Source organism: Aphelocoma coerulescens, chromosome 10 (genome assembly GCF_041296385.1).
Source record: "Aphelocoma coerulescens isolate FSJ_1873_10779 chromosome 10, UR_Acoe_1.0, whole genome shotgun sequence".
Taxonomy (NCBI): Eukaryota; Metazoa; Chordata; class Aves; order Passeriformes; family Corvidae; genus Aphelocoma; species Aphelocoma coerulescens.
Window position 1 is genome coordinate 15,861,351 of NC_091024.1, and position 20,528 is coordinate 15,881,878.

Genomic DNA, 20,528 nt, shown 5'->3' on the forward strand with positions numbered 1-20,528 from the left:
AGTTTAACTTGACTTAGGCTAAGACAATACTATACTGAAAAGTAAGTCCAACATTTGTTGAAACTTGTATTTGTTTCATCTTCAGTTGAATGCTGTTAAATTTGGATTCAAAATATCTACTGAAGTTAACACTTTCAAAATTTCCATGGACTTTTGTCTACATTCCTGTGTTGATAGGTCAACTGGGAAATTCCCTCTGCCTGACTTGAAACTTCCTCCTGGCGTTCTGTATGTACCAGTAAGACCTTTAGAAAATGAAAGTAAGGGGAAACAAAGTCTTTGCTCTTATCTGACAGGCTGGTGCTGTAAATAATGCACTGTTCTAACATCATTCCCAGGAAGTCTCATTGCATGACAAATGCCACAGTCTGCCAACACTGGCAGTTCCCATCTTTTCTTATTGAAAGACCTATTTAGATGCATCAAGACAACCTGAAGGCTGCTTCTGATAAGAACAATGGGCAGTTTTAAAGGAGAACAGGCAACATTTCAATTACAAATTTCTATTTTATTTTTAGCCTAATTTGGTCTCTTTGTGATAAACAAGATGTTTTACATATGCCTAGTAGTAATAATTGATAGTTCATGCTTCTGTGTGTTATACTTGTTAAAATATTTGCATTTAAAAGCAAAGTTGGACTTGTAGCTCTAGGCTATGTATGTGTCTTTCCTAAGGAGTCTCAACTAGAAGAAACATTTTGAATTATAATTGTCTTCCAAATCTCAAATTAAGAGAGACAGAACATTGTTAACCCTTCACTTAGATCACTTATCTATGTGAAAACAAAATGTGATTTAGGAAAATTGTGTAGAGACCTAGTAGATATTCGGGAATCACTTGACTCTCCCTATATTCAATCACAAAGATTAGACAGATGAGTACAGATTACTTATGCTGTCAAGGGTTGGAAGATCAGGCCTCAGGTAATTACAACATTAGAACATACGTACTTTATGAGGAGATCAATTTTCCAGTTAAAAGCTTTTTGCCTGATTCAGAGAAGCAAATTACTTGAAACTTTGCAGAAAATAGTAATAGATTATGAAATAAGAGATCCTGTGTTCAAAACAGCTGCTGAACTACTCACATAAGCTTTTATTACCTTCAAAAACTGTGTTGTATAGAATACTTCCTGTGTTGGTCTTGCATCATATGCACTACAGAAAAATGAAATACTGCTATGCAAATCCAGTGTCTTTCACTGAGGAATCTGTAAGAAAGAATATAAAGTTTGATGGCCAAGATTTCAAAAGTGACTTGTTGCTTTGGGATGTGCTTGGGCAAACATTAGGAGTAATCCTCAAGAGGCCAAGGAGACAGAAACAACTGTCTCTGCTCCTCCTTCTCCTCGCGGGGGGCGCTCCTCACACTCTTCTCCCCTGCTCCAGCACAGGTCCCCTCCCCTAGGACACAGTCCTCCACAAACTTCTCAAACATGAGTCCAATCCCAAGGCTGCAGTTCTTCACATCCTGCTCCAGTGTGGGTCCCCACAGGGTCCCAAGTTCTGCCACCAAACCTGCTCCAGTGTGGGCTCTTCTCTCTGTAGGTCCTGACTTCCCATGGGGTCATGGCCTCCTTCAGGCATCCTCCTGCTCTGACATGGTCTCTCTCCATGGGCTTCCATGGGCTGCAGGAAAATCTTCTCTGGTGGCTGGAGCACCTCCTCCCTCTTCTCCACTGAGCTTGGTGTCAGTAGAGTTTCTCTCAAATATTCTTACTCATCTCCCCAGCTGCAATGGCTGTTCTCGCTTCTGGAACAAATAATACCCCATCCACTGTTGATGATGGGCTCAGCCCTGGCCAGCAGTGGATCCATCCTGCAGCTGGCTGGCATTGGCTCTATCAGTCACGGGGGAAGCTTCTGGCAGCTTCTCACAGAAGCCACTCCTGGAGCCTCCCTCTATCAAAGCCTTGCCACACAAATCAAAATCGTTGCTAAACCTGACTGAACTCTGCAGCTGCAGTAGAGCTGTCCCTCCCTCTTTCCTCCCACAGTTGTGCATTCTTTCAACAGATTTTGTACCAAATCACACCTATTTTAGTATTTCCTGTTTATTTGCTCTTGCTCAGTAAAAAATCATCTAGAAAAAAAATATTAAAATTGGTCTAGAAAAAGAAATAGGAATGAAGTAACAGCTTGACAGTGGCAAGTTGTCAAGTCCTTACTTCTGTAGCCACAGAAAATCGTATTTTGTAAGATCATTTTGAGGTATACCAGGAAAAAAACAGAGTAGATTAAATTGTTTACAATGTTATTCTTTGGTCAAGCAAAAGGATACCAGTGTATATATATTAGGTACTATATCCAGCTGAGGGACTTGCCCACAGCATCCCAATGAAAAAAATAAAGTTTTAATTAGCTTTGAAATACTTAACTGTCCTTGACAAATATGGGCACCAACATGTTTTGCTGGAATAAGAGACTTTTTTTTAATAGATTCCTGTTCCACGTTCTCCACTGAAGATGAGAGAACTAAGTGCTTACAGTGAAACAGTAGGGAGGCTTATTAAATCAATACACATCTGTTAGATAATGGGCTCTGAGTCAAGAATGTTATTCTGAAAACCTCTCAGCAAAATGTTGCTTGTTTGGCACTGTTCTCTTGCAGCTATTCCCTTGTTGAAGGATCCCCTCCAGAGCTGACCATCTATTTTGTAGTGTTCAGTTCCTAACAAGCGTGTCCAAACATCTCTGCCAAATGGAAAGGATTCTCCAAAAATCTCAGACAATATTCTCAATTATGCCAGCAAGTGACAGCAAGAGGCTGTGAAGTTTAAATCTCTTCATCCCACAACAGAAGGTTAAGACCTTAAGAACACTAAGTAAGCTAATGGGAGCCAAAAAATCCCCTTTACCAATTGCAATATACTGGGAACAATTTGTAATTACATCTTGAAATACAACAAAATTAGACACAGATATATATCAACACACAAATAGAAAATATATTAATGTATTAAATATATATTATATGACACATGTTCCTCAATTAAAAATACTTGATTTGCGTATCTGCTGGTACATGCAGCCCTTCATGTGTACAATCAGCATCTCTCAGCTCAATCAGCAGACATCGTGGTCTTAATCATTCCACCTTTCTCTTCTAAAGCCTCTCTAAAAAAGTCACTTCCCAGGCTGTGTGTACACTCTCATCTTTTGTCTGTCTTGCTTATTTTTGCTACAAACTGTGTAAGGCAAAAATTGCCCCTTGCAGTACCTATGAACTGCTCAGCAATTTCATTCAGAGTCCCTGGGCACTATTGTAATAAATCTGAGTAAGATAATATTTAGCCAGTTAGAGATGGATACACATTTTACCTTTATCATCCTAAAATAAACACATCTCGATTCTTAGCTGGTGTGTCTATATTGTTTCAGAACGGAATGGTAAAGAAACTCAAAAATTAACATATATTTCATATATGTAATTGCAATGAATAGGAGCCTGTGCAAATGCCAAAGCAAGATGCTCTGAAAAAATGGTAGGGAATGCAGAGACCAGCTTATGCTTGTAACACTTTGCTCACCCATGTTATCTCCATTATAAGCATACATTTGGCTGCTTTTGTAATATTTGAATTTGTGTTTTACAGCGTGCAAATGTTTCTTCCATAGTAGGAAAGCATAAATGAAAAATGTATGTGTAAGGCTGTCATTCTACTGACTCACCATGTTAATTCCTCATACAGGGGTTTCAGTGATAGCACTGGGCATGGACAGAAAAAAATAAGGGATGGCTGATATTTGCACACTAAACAGTGTGAATCATAACATGATATCAATATTAATCTATCCCTTATAAAATCTTAAGGCCTTTTCATTTAATGAATAAGATACTGCACAACAATAATCTGTACTTTTCCAAATTAGCCACAAACCATCTGGTTTCTCTCCAATTACTTCATTTTTTTTTATATCTCTAAATGTTACTGACCTAAAAAAGATTTCATCAAAGGCGGTAGGAATCCTAACCCCTCTAGCAACTATTAAATTGGTCCACTCTGTGTCCTCTGCTGACAAATCATTATACTCCAGAGCCTTACAATCCATGGTAGTATCTCAATTAGGGATAAAGATGGAACAACAGTGTTCCAAATTCTTCCATCCATCTAAATTTATTCTTGAATAAAACAAAAAAAATCAATATACAGTGATCCCTAGTCGGTCATTGCTAAGTTCACCCATAACAAAATACTGTTTCTGCAGTAAACAAATCAAGTGGTTTCAAATCAACAGTTTAAAGTTATGTAAAGTGTCCTGCATAAGTTTAATGACATTGGAAACAGCATAGTCTTCCTTTTTCTTTCTTCCATTTTGCATTATACAAAAGTGTAGCTTTTAATTTAATTTCATTTTTTTAACTTAATTTTTATTTTACTTTGGAGTTTACCTTGGCCAGTACTATGCTTAATGAGTGAGTCTGGCTCACAGAGGTAACATTCTGAAATTCAGGGTATCCAGAAAACAATAGTGAAATGACTGAAAAATACATCTGCTGAGTTTTATTGATTTCTTCATTTTCATTAAACAACCATCCTAGTATAGAGACAAGAGTCCATCTTAGCCCTTACATCTCCAATGCTAAAGCTATTCACAAACATGTCATAAGGACCACAAAATTTATTACCTTTGGGACTAAAACACCAATATCATGTGCCAACTGTTCAAGAGATTTCAAATAAATTTGGAAGTGAAATGAGATTTTGTCTTTTAATAGGCAAATACGCATGTGGCTGAGCCACGCTGTCTAATGCTGAACAAGAATGACCAAACAATAGTAACTATTCTACTTTTGGTGGATCTTTTAAATTCTAAATTTCAGTGTGCTGCAAGTAGGCTCTTGTGTCAGCAGAAACTATTGTGGAGGAATGGAGCATTGCTTGTGCCAATTCTGTAACTTCAACTTCCTGATTTTAGAAATACAGTCTATCAGAGGCAGCAACCACTAAATGGCAGCAATTACATAATCCTCAATTAAGAAAATAAGCAAGCCCATTTCTTCTCAGAACAGCACTTGAGTTGACTCTGTAACTAAAAGAAAGAGAGGCAAAAAAGGGCACAATTGCAGCAGGAGCTGTTCCATCTGAGCAGGGAGCCTCTGTGGAGGTATACTGAGCACTTCCAACCTACTACAGGTTTTCTGGTGTGTGGTGTCACTGGTACAATAGCACTCTTTTACCTTGTGGAACAATTTAGAGGATATTAAATACAGCTGTGTTTCACTACTGAATCATTTGGCATCTGCTGGAACAGTCAGGAAAATATCTGGCAATCTTTTTGCACTCCTTTTAATTATAGCATGTGAACTTAGACTACAAGAAATTCTCCTTTAGGTGACAAACATTCTAATTTATCTCTGTATTTGGGATACTGTGAGCCAACCAGTGGAAAGCCACTTGAAATGACAGCTTTTCCACATTGCTTTGGCATCATCATCCCCCAATTGACTAGACTAAAACAATCATGATTTTAAACACAAAGTCACTCTCTGGATGGGTTCCATAGGCAAATAGATCCCGTAACTCCCTGGGTACTTTGAACTTGTTGAGATGCTCAATATATTTACCAGATTTAGTTTGTTTTAGTGAATCTTGAGAGAATGCTGAAGATACCTTAAAGACTTTATGGCTTCCTGAACTCAGATGCTTATAATAAAGTCTGTAATTCACCTATTGCTCCTTATCTTACAGATACCTCAATGAACATGAGTTAAGTTAAATTTGTAACAGTCAATAGTCTGTCATCCCATAGTGGGAATTTCTTGCTTATGTTTTACCAGTATCTTCAATCTGGTAAATTTTTTGTTTCAAAGAACTTAGCAGATCCCATGCACACACTAACTTCAGTAGCAGACCAAGTGCTGATCTGATTACTAGCTAATCTGATCTAACTACTGACAAGCTGTCAATCTAGGAAGGTTAGGTAACTGTAGGTTTAGTTTTTTCCACTGGCTCTATCCTTTTGAAATACAACAGAGATTGACAGAAAACATTATCTTTAGGTCAGATTACAATATCAGAGAGCAGCTAGCTGCCCATATCCCCCATCCAGTGGGCATTTCATGCATTTCAAGCCATGATTACTTTTATACACCACACATAGCCCATTCTGTTAGCTTGGCACACCTAAAAGGGGACCACTAAAATTACACGCTGTGGTGGGCAAAGAAGGAAAATATGTAGCTTCAGAAAAAGAGTACTCTAGTTGCTGGACAAAATTTAATTAATTCATTGGTGTCAGCAGAGTTTCTCTCAAATATTCTTACTCATCTCCCCAGCTGCAATGGCTGTTGTGCAGGTTTTCCCCTGCTTCTGGAACAAATACTATCCCATCCACGATGATGATGGGCTCAGCCCTGGCCAGCAGCAGATCCATCCTGCAGCTGGCTGGCATTGGCTCTATCAGTCACAGAGGAAGTGTTTCAAAGTACAAGCCAGGTAGACACATTAATGCTGGCAGTTCATCCAGGTGGGGACCATGAGCATTAATGGTTTACCTGCAGCTTTACAATTACCTTAAGATGTGGTTGTTGTCTGTGGCTATGTTGTCACTTGTTCACTTAAAAGAAAAACTGTAGTTTTAATACAAGAATTTTTATTCTGAATAAGCTTTTTTCAGTCAGTGCAGTGTCCTATGTATTGGTGGGTCAAAATTCATAACAAATTTTAAGTTATCTTCCTAGTAGATATGTACAATGAAATGCTACATTGTATTCCAGTGCTGTGTAACAGGGAGTACAAGACAGCAATTCTTTGGATAAGTGGCTTTTTGATTCTAAGATCATTAAGCTGTTTTTGCCCCTCTGCAGTTCAGAACTAATTCTTTTAATAGTAACAGCACATTTTGCTATCAGTATGGGAGCAGTGAATATTTACACTGTGGGTGTGAAGTATTATAAACAGATCTCTGGCATAACTCTCACCAAATTCAAAGGCCTTTGAAGCAGCCCAGATTCTGACTACCAAAATCCTTCTGAATTACATCACTGTCTGTAAGGGAACAGCGTGATACCTACTGTGAAATGAATATTCCTACTATATCAATCTTTCTTAAATTTAGTATTTTATTATGACCCATGACTTAATTCACCTTTTGTACTGCTCTGTTTGATTATAATTTTATGTATTAATCATGTTAATCCAATAGATTCTGACTTAATCAAATGCAAGTCAATTGCTTTGTCAAATTATATTTTTAATAAAAGACTTTTTTTTAAGGTTGAATACCAATTAGGGATGTGTTTAGAGAAGTGTGGACAGCTTTAGACCATGGGAACATTTGACTCTCCCCTGAGAAGGTAATTTTCATATCCCCTTCCAGGTCAAGTGGTTTGAAGAACACTTCTGAACAGACACTGAACTAACAGCAAGCGGTTGTGCCTATGCACCCACCAAAAAAAATACCTGCATGCCTGCATGCTATCTGATCCCAGTAATGGATTAGGCTGGGCAGACTTTGAAGAAGAGGTCATGATTTGCCACATGAGAATTAAAATTAAGAGGAAGACCGCAATCTATAGCTCTAACCTGGGGAGGTTTGCTTGCTTCTGATACACTAACTTGCCTAACAAGTGTATGCAATGTCTCCAGTCCAACACACAGGATACCAAATGGCACCATGAAGTCACACAATGTACTTACCTTGGCACGAGAAGGTCGTCCTTAATATTTGGAGACATTTGTAAAGCTGCCTTGGGTACCTGTGCTTGTATCTCTTCAGAAGGACAGGAGTGTGAAAGTGCAGAGAACTGAGCAACTTGAGGGCACAGTATTCAGCTCCTAGTCTTGTTTTCATTCAGTGATCCTTACAAATTTTCTTCTAAATCTGACCAGTTTTCAGCCTTTTTTTCCCCCTTTTTTTTGTTGGTTTCATTTTCTAGGTGAGGCACTTGATAAACTTCACTAGAGTTTGAATTAGACCATAGCCAGTATCAAACCTCTTAGGCTTCAAAACAGTAACATGAGTGATTGCAGGAGGTTGGCAGGAAGGAAGGACCAGCTTCTCACTCATTCCTCTCTACTCTACATCTCATTTTTCCTTCTTACTGCAATGTGTCAAGTTGATCCTTTGTCCCGTCTTAAAATATTCTGGTTTTCAATGCAAACATTTGATACAGCATACAATTCTTCTGTTGTCGAAATGGAGGATGTCACTTAACTAAGCTCATTCAACACAGTGAGCTTTTAAATGGCATTTTGTAGGTCCTAAGGAGTTTTCTTTCTAGGATGAAATTTAAATATTTTGGCTTCAATATTTATGTTATGCAGCTGACCAGAAAGGAGCCTTATTGAAGAGGGGGCCTGCTTATATCCCTCTGATTATATACAGAGGACTTGGAAGGCAGCAGCTTTCCAAAGTTTGAATTTGCATAGCAAAACAAACATTAGGAATGTAGAAGACTTGGTCTAATATTGAGGATACTGAGTGACATAAAATACAAAATACACTTAGTCTGCGGATACACTGCAAACACAAAGAGGAATATTTCAAGGAAACTAACCTTTATCCCTTAAATTTGGCCTTTCATATTATTTTACTAACAAATACCTTGCTAAAAAAGTAATCTCTAATTATATTACTAATCTCCAGTTTGAAGTAAATGAGCAAATCTACACACATTGATTGGTGTGGCTTTCCTGCACCAACTACGCAGTCATTTTTAAAACATCATGTCCATTTCATTGCTGTGATTAGAATTAAAATAATTTTATTTACAAAAGTGGTTTAATATTCTAAATTCTTTTACATAAAAAATGTAGTTTTAATTTGCTGTTAATTGAATCTCAATAAATATTAAGTAACAGAGACACTGGGGGCTTTTAAAAGAAATTATGCCAGTCAGCAAGGGCTCAAGTTTTCTCACAAAACTGATTGATGGCATGGAACATAGTAAACAATCTATTTTCTAACATGTAGCTCCTAACAGCTACATGATGTCCTTGTTTCTTATAGTAACACGATTGCCAATATTGACAAAGCATCACCAGGCCGGAGCCAAGCTGACCTCATGCCTCCATTTTTCTTTCTGGGCACGTAAACCTTGTGCTGCAGCTCAGGAAGAGCCAGCCCAGAGCTGTTCTGTCAGAAAGCCAAAGCTCTCAGGGCACCTCAGAACACCAGATTTGCATGGACTGGATAAAAAAATTGACTTAAAAATAAAACTGGTTTGGGTCATTGTTCGGGTGCCAGAAGGACTGTGAAAGCCAGGTGTTTTCCTTATACCGTACACACTTTTCTGGATTGGGACTGAAATGCACAAGATGTTGGTTATACACAAGATACTGGTTACCAAAGCACTCCCAGGAACTATTTGTCATCTGTTGGACATTGTGAGAGGAACCATAAAACCTGGCAAGCTTTGCACAGTTTCTGAAGAAAAATATTTCCTTTCTCAAAGTTCCAAACAATCAAAGAATCCTTATGGCCCAGGACTAAATACCAAATCATGGTTAACACAAAGTAGGACAAAATAAAACTATCTAAAACATCTGCAATTAACTTCAGGATTCTATAAAATCTAAATATCCTGAATGTCTTTTGTGGCGGTTACACAAACTCATTGTCTGAAAATACACTTATGAAAGAAATAAAGTTAAAAAAATGCTGTATATACATTAAATCACTGAATCACTATGTTTTGGAGAAGGGTGTTCTGTACAGCAAAGCCTCATGGAGCTTCCCTTCAAAGAAAACTAAATCTGTAAATATTCTTCAGCTCAGTATCACAGCAATTTTTGTTTATTTTGCAAGTGTACATCACATCATGGTGGTTCAGTCCTTTGCCAGAACTACTGACTGTTTGACCAGAATTAGATGGTTTTTGAAGCAGTAACCACTGATTTAACTGAAGATTCCATGCACTTATACTTTTACATCATAAATTATATGGAATAGATTTATATAGAAAACAAAGACTATTACAGTGTATAATTAACACAAAAGTATTCTCAAAGCTTAACTGTCCAACGCAGTGACCAAAAAATAAACTTATGTTTTACTTAGCCATGTAAGTGCTGTTAGAACTGGGAACAAATTTCTGTAGGGTTTTCACATACCAAATCCACACCAAATTCCAATTTTCTTAATCAGTCTTTAATTCTGATGAACATTTCACCCTACTCCCACCCCCTAAGATCATAATGATTATATTCTTCTTCCTGGAAGCCTTTTTGTCAGTCAGTTACAGTGCCTGAAGAGTGTTGGCATCTGTCTGGGACCTTGCAGTTTTAGCAGGTCTGGGATAAAGCACTTTGATACTCAAGGCTACAAAACTCACAGCCATACTTCTTCATCCTTCTACTCACCCATTATCCTGAATTTTTCACAGTTCTAAATTTGTTCTAGTTTACACAGCTGTAGGATTTTTCCCACCTTTCCCCCTTCCAACATCCTTTTGTTTTAGGGATGTGCAGCCAGTTGATATTTCAGGTGATTGGTACATATGAAAAATGAAGAGTCTGCTTAAATATTGCCTATTAGTACTGCAGTACTTGAAGTCTCCCCAAATGATCCCTATTCTCATTTACATGACCTAGTTAATTTTCCCCTCAACACTTTCAAACAGAAAGACATCTCTAAATTTGAATGAACCATCTCAAGCTCATCCCAGGCTGATTACTGGGCTTGCATTAATATCCTAAAGTAGTTTCCCTTCACAAGTAACAGCCACGCAGCAAAACCTCACCTGTGCTTGCTCCCTGGAGCTGGTCCTTGCTGCCCTTACAAATGACATCTGGGTGCATTTCTCTGGCACAAAAGGATGCTTCCATCCCTCTTTAACCCTGGCTGGAGATAATTAAACTGCACCATTCTGTTGAGCCCACGGCGATTTAGCACAAGAGTTTTGCATTTCCATCCAGACCTGCTGGAGGAGCCAAGTGCCTGACTAATTTTGTGCTTGTCAGTACATGAATGTCTGAGCAGTTCCACTTACAACAGTCACACTACTTACATGCTTAGGATTAATTAGACATTTAAGACAGATTTACCAGTGATTACCATTAATTGCAACTGCAGTGGATTTAGGTCCTTCCATGAGAGTTCCCATAACTGCATACGTCGTCGTCGTCTTCTTTATAAAAGTTTTTGAAATATTATCAACTCTAAACATACTGAAAAATGACAAGTTAAAACAGTATTTTTTTAATCCCATATCTTCTACATTAAAATTAATCTAGGACTGTTCACAGTATGACATTTTCCTTTAATTTCTGCAAAGGGCCATCTTTATTCAATGAATGTGTGTGGTGGAGGCTCACTGAGGCGGAGACACAAGGAAGAAAATGCCAGGTTAATAATGATATAAAGAGATTTAGACTTTTAGGACTCAAGTCAATTTTCATCCTGATTGATCACAATCAAATACAATAATTGTCAGTTAAAATACCACTCTAAGAGGACCCAGTGCTGTAAGGCAGCATCAGAAAAGCTCAGCTTCAGCCAGCATCTGTTAACAGGGCTACTTTCACAAACTAAGTCTTTGTATGAAATGGTTCTAAATCATGGGCAAACAAATATGGAAACAGGAAGCCACTTTGTTAGAACAAACCTGCATATCAGAGCCTGACACTCCTGATAGTCCCATCACCGAGGGCCCATACACTCTAGAACCAGAAAAATACTGATGTGCCCTTTTAGGAAACCCTTAGAACAAGGTGTTAGTATTTCTTCACTCTTCCTTTGAGCCTGATTTTGTATCACAGTACACTGAATGTGCCAAAATCTTACTGGCTGCACATCGATTGCTATTCCGGCAGTTTTTATACTGGCATCCAAAAATGATCAAACAAGTAGCTCAAGGAAGGAAGGAGAACATTGCACCTGCTTCTTTGAGATTCTTTCCTCTTTTTTTTTTTTTTTTTTTTTTTTGCCTCGAACCTGCTATACCAAAGCCATGTAAAATGTTTTGAGTTAGTAATGGCTCATCAGGAAGAAGAAAACCTTCTCCAGTGCCTTATTGAAACTTAACAAGCAGGGTTTTTTAAGAACAGCAATGAAAATTATTGGTTCAGCACACATGGTACCCGACTGGTGAATATATCTGTTTACATTATGATAATTTACATTATCTATACAATAAATACTGTCATAACTTGTCTGAGTTAGTGATTATCTAAACCATCCTTATAAATTCCAATCAATATTTTTTTATTTGCTTAGTTTATATTCAACTTGCCATACTATCAGCTAAAACACTATTCCAAAAATATTCTATTTTTAAGTTTTGACAATGAAAATGTGTCTTTCTAATGACTGAATGAAAAATTAAAAATAATTACATATATTAATTTATAGCTATTTATCCATAATTAAATCTATATCTAAGTGTCTCTAACTGTGTATAGCTAAAAGACACAAGGAAATGAGAAATGTATAGTTTATTTATACACATAATAAAGGCAAAATAAATACAGGCTAGTCATTTTATATTATCCTTTTGATCTTAGGCTACCAGTGGAAGACATAATCTTTTATTTATATTATGTGAGGTAAAATTTTGAAACAGGATTTTCTCTGTCTATCTTCCTGCTCACTTCATAATTAAGCCTGTAGGGCTGCATGGTTTAGTTTTTAATGCTGTACTTGTCAATTTCTGTTATCACTAATTTAAAGTTCACAGCTCCATATACCATAAAAATATGAGGGCACAACAGTTTATATATATTAAAAAAACCTCAACCTACAGCAACAAAAAATGTTTTGCATTGAGGGGGTGTCTAAGTTTTCCTGTGTGTTCTCTTGATGATTTCATTTCAAACAGTGCTGATTTACAAAGAGCACAAAGCTCTAATGACATGCACTTTTCTCCACACGTCCATATCTTCTCCCATATATATATTTTCTTTATATACATGTGTTTGTATGATTGAGAAAAAAATATTGCCTTCATTAGTATGTCAGCCTTTTTAATTTAACTCCAGACTTGCTAACACTGTCAGTCCTACCCAAGATCAACTATGACACTCACTATGAAGAAAAAGCATCTCTTATTTTACACAAAACATTACAAGGTCAGATCTGTGCCTTTCATCTCTTCCCACCTTCACCAGACTGAACAATGGGCAGCAACAATCCTGTGATATCCACAACTAATTTATCCAACAAGAAGACAGGTACCACTCTGAACCGCACTGCTGCCTGAATAGGTGCAGTAAATAAGCAGCTTAATGGTAGCCTTTCAGGCAGGAGGGCAACATATCACAGCATGGCATTTTTATAATCTTCTTGGCATGCCTACAGCCAGAGCACCGAGCTGAGCGTATGTTCCCTCTTCTGTCAGGCTGAGGATGCATGGAATCGTTAGATTGTGACACATTGTGCCTTTAAGCAAGTTTAACTGTTTTATATCCCCTCTGATCTACAGCTTTGTACATCTGTTAAGTTGTCTCTTAAACTTCAGTCAGCACATCTGTGGATCTGATCTTTCTGAAGCTCATTGCATGGCTTAGGTTTTGCTCAGTGTTTCTTTGTATCTGTCCAGTGTTTATTTGCAAGGAATACCCTTTGTGTTAGTGGACTTGCTGAGCTAGAGCAAAAGCCCAGAGTTAAATCTATATGGGACGTCTTCATCTAGCAAAAAATGAATGGTACACTAGGAACTTATTCCAATAATTTGAATTATAAATTGGTGAAGTAAGTTCCCTTTTCTTTACGTTTGTGCAGAGGAAATGTCTTCTCCCAGCCCAAAATGCATTTTGCTCTAGAGGCAAAAAGGAGGCAGTTACTGGACTTCTCCCACAGCGAATACTGATTCCCCTAGGAATACTGATGAAATGGCCCCAATTATGGATGGATACACTAATTGCAGGTGCACTGACTACCCCCTTAACCTCCAAATTATGTTGGCAGGATTTCAGCTACTGTTACGTGCTGACCAGGCTCTCAGCATTTTATCCTCTGCAGGAAGCAGCCCTGACCAGCCAGTGCCCCCCAAAACTGCTGCACAGAGCCTGATGCAAGTAGTGCTGCATAGCACATTGAGCCAGCAAAGCAGAAATCCCTTTGAATCCTAGAAATAGTTGCAGAATTCCTCTGCAAAGGAGTATATGTCAGCCACAAAGGCAGCCTGGAGATCTCTGCAGAAAGGCTCATACTAAATGTATTTTACACCACTGTTTTATTGTGTTACAGTCTGCACTGAGCGCCTTCATAGAAAGTGCAGGCATATGAAATGAACATCTGAATGGTCCCCAGTACAGCAGGTCTGGATAATGCAGAGACTGGGTGATGACATTTAAACATCCCTGTACGTATAAACTCAAAAGTCAGAAGGGTCTCACAGCTTCTACCACATAGCCACCAAAATGCAAAGATGGTCCAGTAAACCTTAGGCTAATACAGTTCTCTCTGCATGTATTTGTCAGCTTTCTGCATTTTTTTTCTTGGGGAGCTTTTCCAAGTGTTGGAGGAAATGCTGCAAATAAATAATGTAGAAGGTTATGAATGTTTAGGTTTATTCCTGCCTTGTATTGAAAGGTATGAACTATTATTTAGTCAGTGAAAAGTTATAAACTGCCCCTTATAAGCTGCTGAAAGAAGCCTTTATTTAGCCAACATTATCAGTGGATGTATGCAAGTAGTTCTTGTCTTGCCCCAGCAGTCAGTCCACCTGAGCAGATAAAGAGAGCACAGCAAATCTCTCGCACCATGAGAGGCAGAGTCTGGCTTCTCCAGACAAAATTATTGTGGGCCAAACCTTGCCTACACTGATATCAGTGGCCAAATTCCCCATTATCTATTTAATAAGTAAGAGAAACTCAGGTGTTAGATATCTGTTTTACCACAGAATAAATTCCTTTGAGATACCACCCAGATATGGATAAATCTTTTCGTTACTATTCTGCCAAGATATTGATGGAGATCACATAATTACTCACTTAAAAAAAAAAAAAAATCCAAATAATTATGTTAAGCTACAGAAACTGCTTTTTGATGATTCTCACAGTTGGGTTTTCAACCACTCTTCTAAAAATATCTCCACTTCAAACCTAGAGGCCCAACAACTGAAGTAGAAATCTTCAGGTTAGACAAGATCAAATGAGACCAAAAGCAAGTGTCTGAGGAAGTGTGTTTCTCAGAATGACTCTTATGCAACAGTTCATTGTGTAAAAGTGGAATATGCTGCTGGACAGACTCATCAAGGAATCTTCTGCCAAGGCTTCCTCACTAAGATTCTTTCATACAGTCTGGCATCCTGACAAACATGAACGTTTGATTTGTCAGTGTTGCCTGATTGCCAAGAGATGTCACAACCACCTTTTCCCAGCACAGACATTCAGCTGCCAGGTTTTTCTCTTTAAGCAACTCTTGCGCAGTTGTAGCTGCCCAGATGAGTTTCCTCTCTTTCTTCCCCTGTGACACCTTTCCTGCTCTCCCCAAAATGATCCCCTATGTTTATATACAATGAATTTTCCAGAGGAGTGCGAACAGATTTCTTAGTGCAGCATCATTACCCCTTTGCTTGGCACAGAAGTAGAAAAGAGCTTGTCTGAGCTGGCAACCATCAAGCTTTACAGTCTAACAAGTTCCACTACTATAATGAAAATCCAAAGACCTGGAAACAATATACAGAGCTTCCCTGACTAATTTTATTATGCAGACACACTTAATAGCTCCTGTTACAATCACATTTATAGCATGAAAACAGTATTGGATTGTGACTATCACACTAAATCGACATGGATTATCAGTCATTAAAAAGGAACAAAATTAGCAGCAAGCAGCAATATTTTACACTTATCAAATCTACAGCTGGTCAAGGTTCATTACAATACAGTGCAATAAAGTCAGGAAGCATTGGCTCATTCTACAGAACATTTAAATCTCTATTGTATTTGTGTAGGATATAATTTCTGATAGCAATAAAGCCTAATAAAAGTTACACCCCGATGAATAAAGTGTTAATAAATTGACCCAAGACATTTAAATGGCTAATTATATTGAGATAAAGGAGGATTCACTTGTTTCTATAGATTGTTTGAAGCTGTACTCTAACCAGCTAACTAACCAACTACAGAATTTTTTTATATAAATATATCTGTGATATAAAATATTCATTTTTCTAGCTCCTTTTTCAATAGATTAATAATTAATCAGAATTTCCTAACACATTTCCTATTCATCAAATGACTCATACCTCTCTTTAAGACGTCCGAGATTTGCATAACTTAATTATTCCCCAGATTTTATTTTATTTAAAAGTATTTATCTCAACTATGTTTAGCTTTTCCATAGGCCATTTCAGCAATAAAAAGGGTACTTAATTATAAAATACCAGTACTCTAGTACAATACTTACATGGTATATAAAAAAACAGACCAAACAAGCACTGACCAGGTCAGGGTACTCCTGCAGGATAATTATTGTGATGGGCCTCCCAAGATCCTGAGCCTGACTAAAAAGCTGTCATCCTTTAAGTCTGAACCAAGAATTACAGCAGACAATAATCCTACAACTCATTCCTTATAAAAAGTGACCATATAAATTCAGAAGTACCTCCCTCATCTCTGGGTGTTACAAGAGCAAATGCTCACACACACCCACACCCTACTCCCCAGTCTTTGGGCAGGGCCAGAGCCCAGCTCCACAGAGCACCGGCTTGCACAGGCATCCAGAGAGCTGTGGGGGTCAAGAATGGACTAGAGAGAGACAGAGATTTTATGAACAGAACTGAGGGAGCAGAGAGGACCTGGCTGAATCTTGACAAACACAAGGGACAAAACCAACCAGCAGCAGGTTCACAGAACAACTTCTTTTGGTGTCCTTGATTGCTTAAACTACACCAGAGAGTTTTGGAAATCTTTGATGATTTGCATCTCCAAACCACATTAAAGACAAGAGTAGAGTAGTAACAGCCTCTGACATGAATGCAATTGTCCACCAGTGTCACGGTTTTTCAGGGTGCTGGTTTCCAGATAATGGAGGAATAGTGACATATGTATGGAAAATGACTGGAGTGATAGAAAAGGGAGGCAAAATGAATAACCTTGTCAAACTCTGTTAGTAGATATAAAATCTTTCATTAGTGATCAGGATGAAAAGTAGCTGATAGTATTTACCATTTAAAAACCCTGTATATTTTTTAAAGGCATGAACACATGAATCACAGGCGGCTAAAATTTCATTTGCTACATTGCACTTACACAAACACACAATGAAGTACAAACGCGTCACAAAGGCATTTGGCACTCTAAGTCTAAATCAGTTTACCGGCTATTGACTGCAGTAGCTTGAGTTTGCAGGTCGTACATCTCTTGTGTTACTGAAGGTTTAAGATCAGGTACAGGAGAGGCAAACGCTGAAACTATAGTTACTGCTGAAACAAGACCAACCTGCAATTCAATGCAAAAAGTCTGATTCTACATTCAAAAGCAAATCTAGCTCATATTGCTAAGAAAATCACACTGTGTGAAACATGCAATTGATATGGCTGTTGTTAAATAGAATTTGAAGTGTCAATAGCTGCAAAACCAGTATTTACTTTTCCCCCTTTGATGTTTTTTCAAAATTCTGTACTAAAATCCCAAAAGCCTAAGGGTGTTTGTTCTTATTCAAAATAGCTTCAGTCTCATCAATGCACTACCTTAATTCTTTGCATGCTCAGTTTCCTTCCTAAAAGATATCTGCATTGTGCGCTTTTGAAATGGGTTTCCAAGCAGGTGTTTGCTTGGAAATGCAGTCCGAAGCAGAGGGCACCAAGTGAGCCTCCCTGGAAACATCCTGCCTGCTGGGAACACTGGGCAGGCACGGCAGTGGGTCCCATGATGGAACCTGCAGGTTTGTCTTGGATGACTCTTTATCGGTGCTCAACACAAATAGAAGGTTTTAAGATAGGTGCCATTACTCTGCTTCCCACTGACCATCTGCCTCTGGACCTCAGTATCCCACTCCTCATTTGTTTTATTAGAACATAAATACTCAAGGAAAGGATTTGGAGGGGTCACTAAGAGGGTTGGGAACTTTCTGAGTTACACATAACTATCTTCTATAGATAGAGTGGAAAAATATTTTCACTTCCCCCAGAGCACATAGACATGAAAATTGCATTGTGCTGATTGCCCTGAAGTACCCAGCTCCTCTGGGGAGCCTGGGACAGGTTAAACATCTTCCTTCTCTATCTTCTGGAAAGCATTTGACCTGCAAGCTACGTTAGAGATCCTCTGGATTGTCCAGGTTCATCCCAACTACACATTAAGTATCTCCATTTTCCCACAGGAGCCTCTGTAAATAAGCAGCGTGAGATCTTTTCGAAACTTATTTCAAATATTGAGTATTTCTTTTTTTTTCTTAAGCAATTGTAGAGTTTCCCTAGTTATTCAGTCAGGAAAGGTATGCTATAAAGGTTTAGGTTTCTTCTGTCACATTGACCTGGCTCAAGACAGCTTAATTCCAGGACTACTAACAGCAGTTAAAACTCTCCAACTCTTGAAAAGGCAACTAATTGAAAGTCACTGGAATTATTCATAGCATTTGCAAAAAAATGGTTGCACAATCTGTACTTTCTCCAGCAAGCCATTTAATAGCCATCAGACTACAGCACTAGAGTAAACAAAAATCATGTTCTAGAAGCACAGCCCACAAACATGAAGGGAGAGTCCCATGAGAAGTAGAGGAATCATCTCAGGGAAGACAGATCAGTTAAGTCCCTGAAAGGCAAAATGCAGTCACATTTATTCAAAGACGACTTTGATCTTTTCAGCTGAAGTGTTGTGAAGCTTTAATTTTTTTCTTGAATATCAAAATATTTTCATTACAGCCTCACTCCTTGAACATGGAGACTGAGAACTTCAGCCTATGAAGACCTGTGGGTACTAGAATTTAAAACCGTCCACTGGCACTTAAGTCAGTTCTTGGCAAATTCCAGGAGTTTTGTATGCTCAATTTATCCTCAGCCTTACTTATTTATTGTAGGTAGCTCTTCTCAGCAAGTATACTACATATCCATACTGAAAATGTAATATTAAAGATGAATATTTATGAGGTGAATTAATCATCCAGAAGTTTTCCTAAGTAACTATAGGTGGGGGGAAAAAAAAATTAAAAGCATGTTCAAAACTATGGCAGCAGTACTACATGAAATGCAGAGAGAGGCACAATTAGATGTGAGGAAACTGCTCTCAATGGAAAAAAGGAGCCAGTCTACACTTTCTTCAGACTTAACCTACTCACAAGCATCTGCCTAATCTTCACTGGCTGCTGCTGCCACCTTGGCAGAAAGCAGAAATCCTTGTGTCACTGGAAAGCATCTCAATGCAATCTTTAGTCCAATTTTGTATCAGTTTGGGCCTGTGTAGCTTTCTTTCTTTGTTTCTAGAGGACGCATTCATGACCTTTCTTGTAGACAAAGGCAGTTGCAGGTGAAGGTCAATTGGAAGAGAGCAGCTATCTGCTAACTTAAAAAGGTGTGCTCAGCCATGCAAGGGTTTTGCATGACTTGTCAGAGAAAAAGCACGTACAGTTCTCAAAACTGAAATCCAGCAAAAAGGAAGAGAATTTGTTCCTGTGGAAATGCTGGACTGCAGTACAGGAGGAAGATGGACCCTGTACAGAACCAATATACTGAGCCAAGTGCAGCACAAATTTGTACAAAGTTCTTAACCAGAAATCCTCAGCTGCAGCCAGCTGGAGTAACTTCACTGTCGAAAACAATGTCTTTCCATAGTTTCTTCCAGAAAACTCCTAAACCAAAACTGACTAACTTCAGAGAGGGCAGTTTATAGTAAGGAAGACCCAGTGTTGTGGTGCTGCCCAGCTGTACCACCAGCACTAAGTCTGTTCTTCTGAAAGGCAGATAAATTGCACACAGAACCACTGGGATGGACCTTGCTCCATGAACAGTCAAAGTCATAAAACAGCAAGAACTTCCTATGGGCCTTGGAACCACAGGATGTTAGCAAGGGCCACTACAAATAATTGGATGCCAGCCGGGACTGAAGACACACCTTTTTTCTAACTTGCTTCAACTCTGGGGAATTACAGATTGTAGCTGAGAAACAGAGAATAGAAAACAAACAAACAAAAAAACCCGCAGGAACAAAGAGATTAGTGAAAAACAAAAGTAGAGGATAATGAATCAGAAAAAGGCATAACACCTGTTATGCATAACACCTAATACAGACCTGGTGAAGAATCAAATGAGAGCAGATAAAAAAGAAACATAAATCAAATGTACTGGCTAGGCAAAAATCTCCTTCAAATTATAATGAAATTGGATGAGAAAATAGGGGACAAGGTAAAGTTTTAATGGAAAAATGTTTATGCAGATAAACTATTGCAACAGCCAGTTTCCATCACTTCCACCCATCCCATCTCTCTGCCGTGTTCCACCACATCATCTTGGGATTCAAATACTGACTTGCACAGATCTGTCATGGGTGTAATGGTGGTGCACACTGCAAGAATATATTATAATCTAGTGACAGTTTTGAGAGATATTATTCCTGCAAGTCACTGCTGCAGAAGGGAAACCATGAGTTGGAAATATGCACACTGTCTCATCAGCAAGTTTCCAAGTAAAGGAACCCTTC

The 20,528-nt window shown here is 38.3% G+C and overlaps 1 long non-coding RNA gene across 3 annotated transcripts in view; it reads right to left on the reverse strand.

Annotated features, from left to right (window-relative positions):
- Positions 1-20,528, reverse strand: part of LOC138116481 (uncharacterized) — a 104,997-nt gene that overhangs the window by 19,218 nt on the left and 65,251 nt on the right. The gene's annotated exons all lie outside the window — the stretch shown is intronic.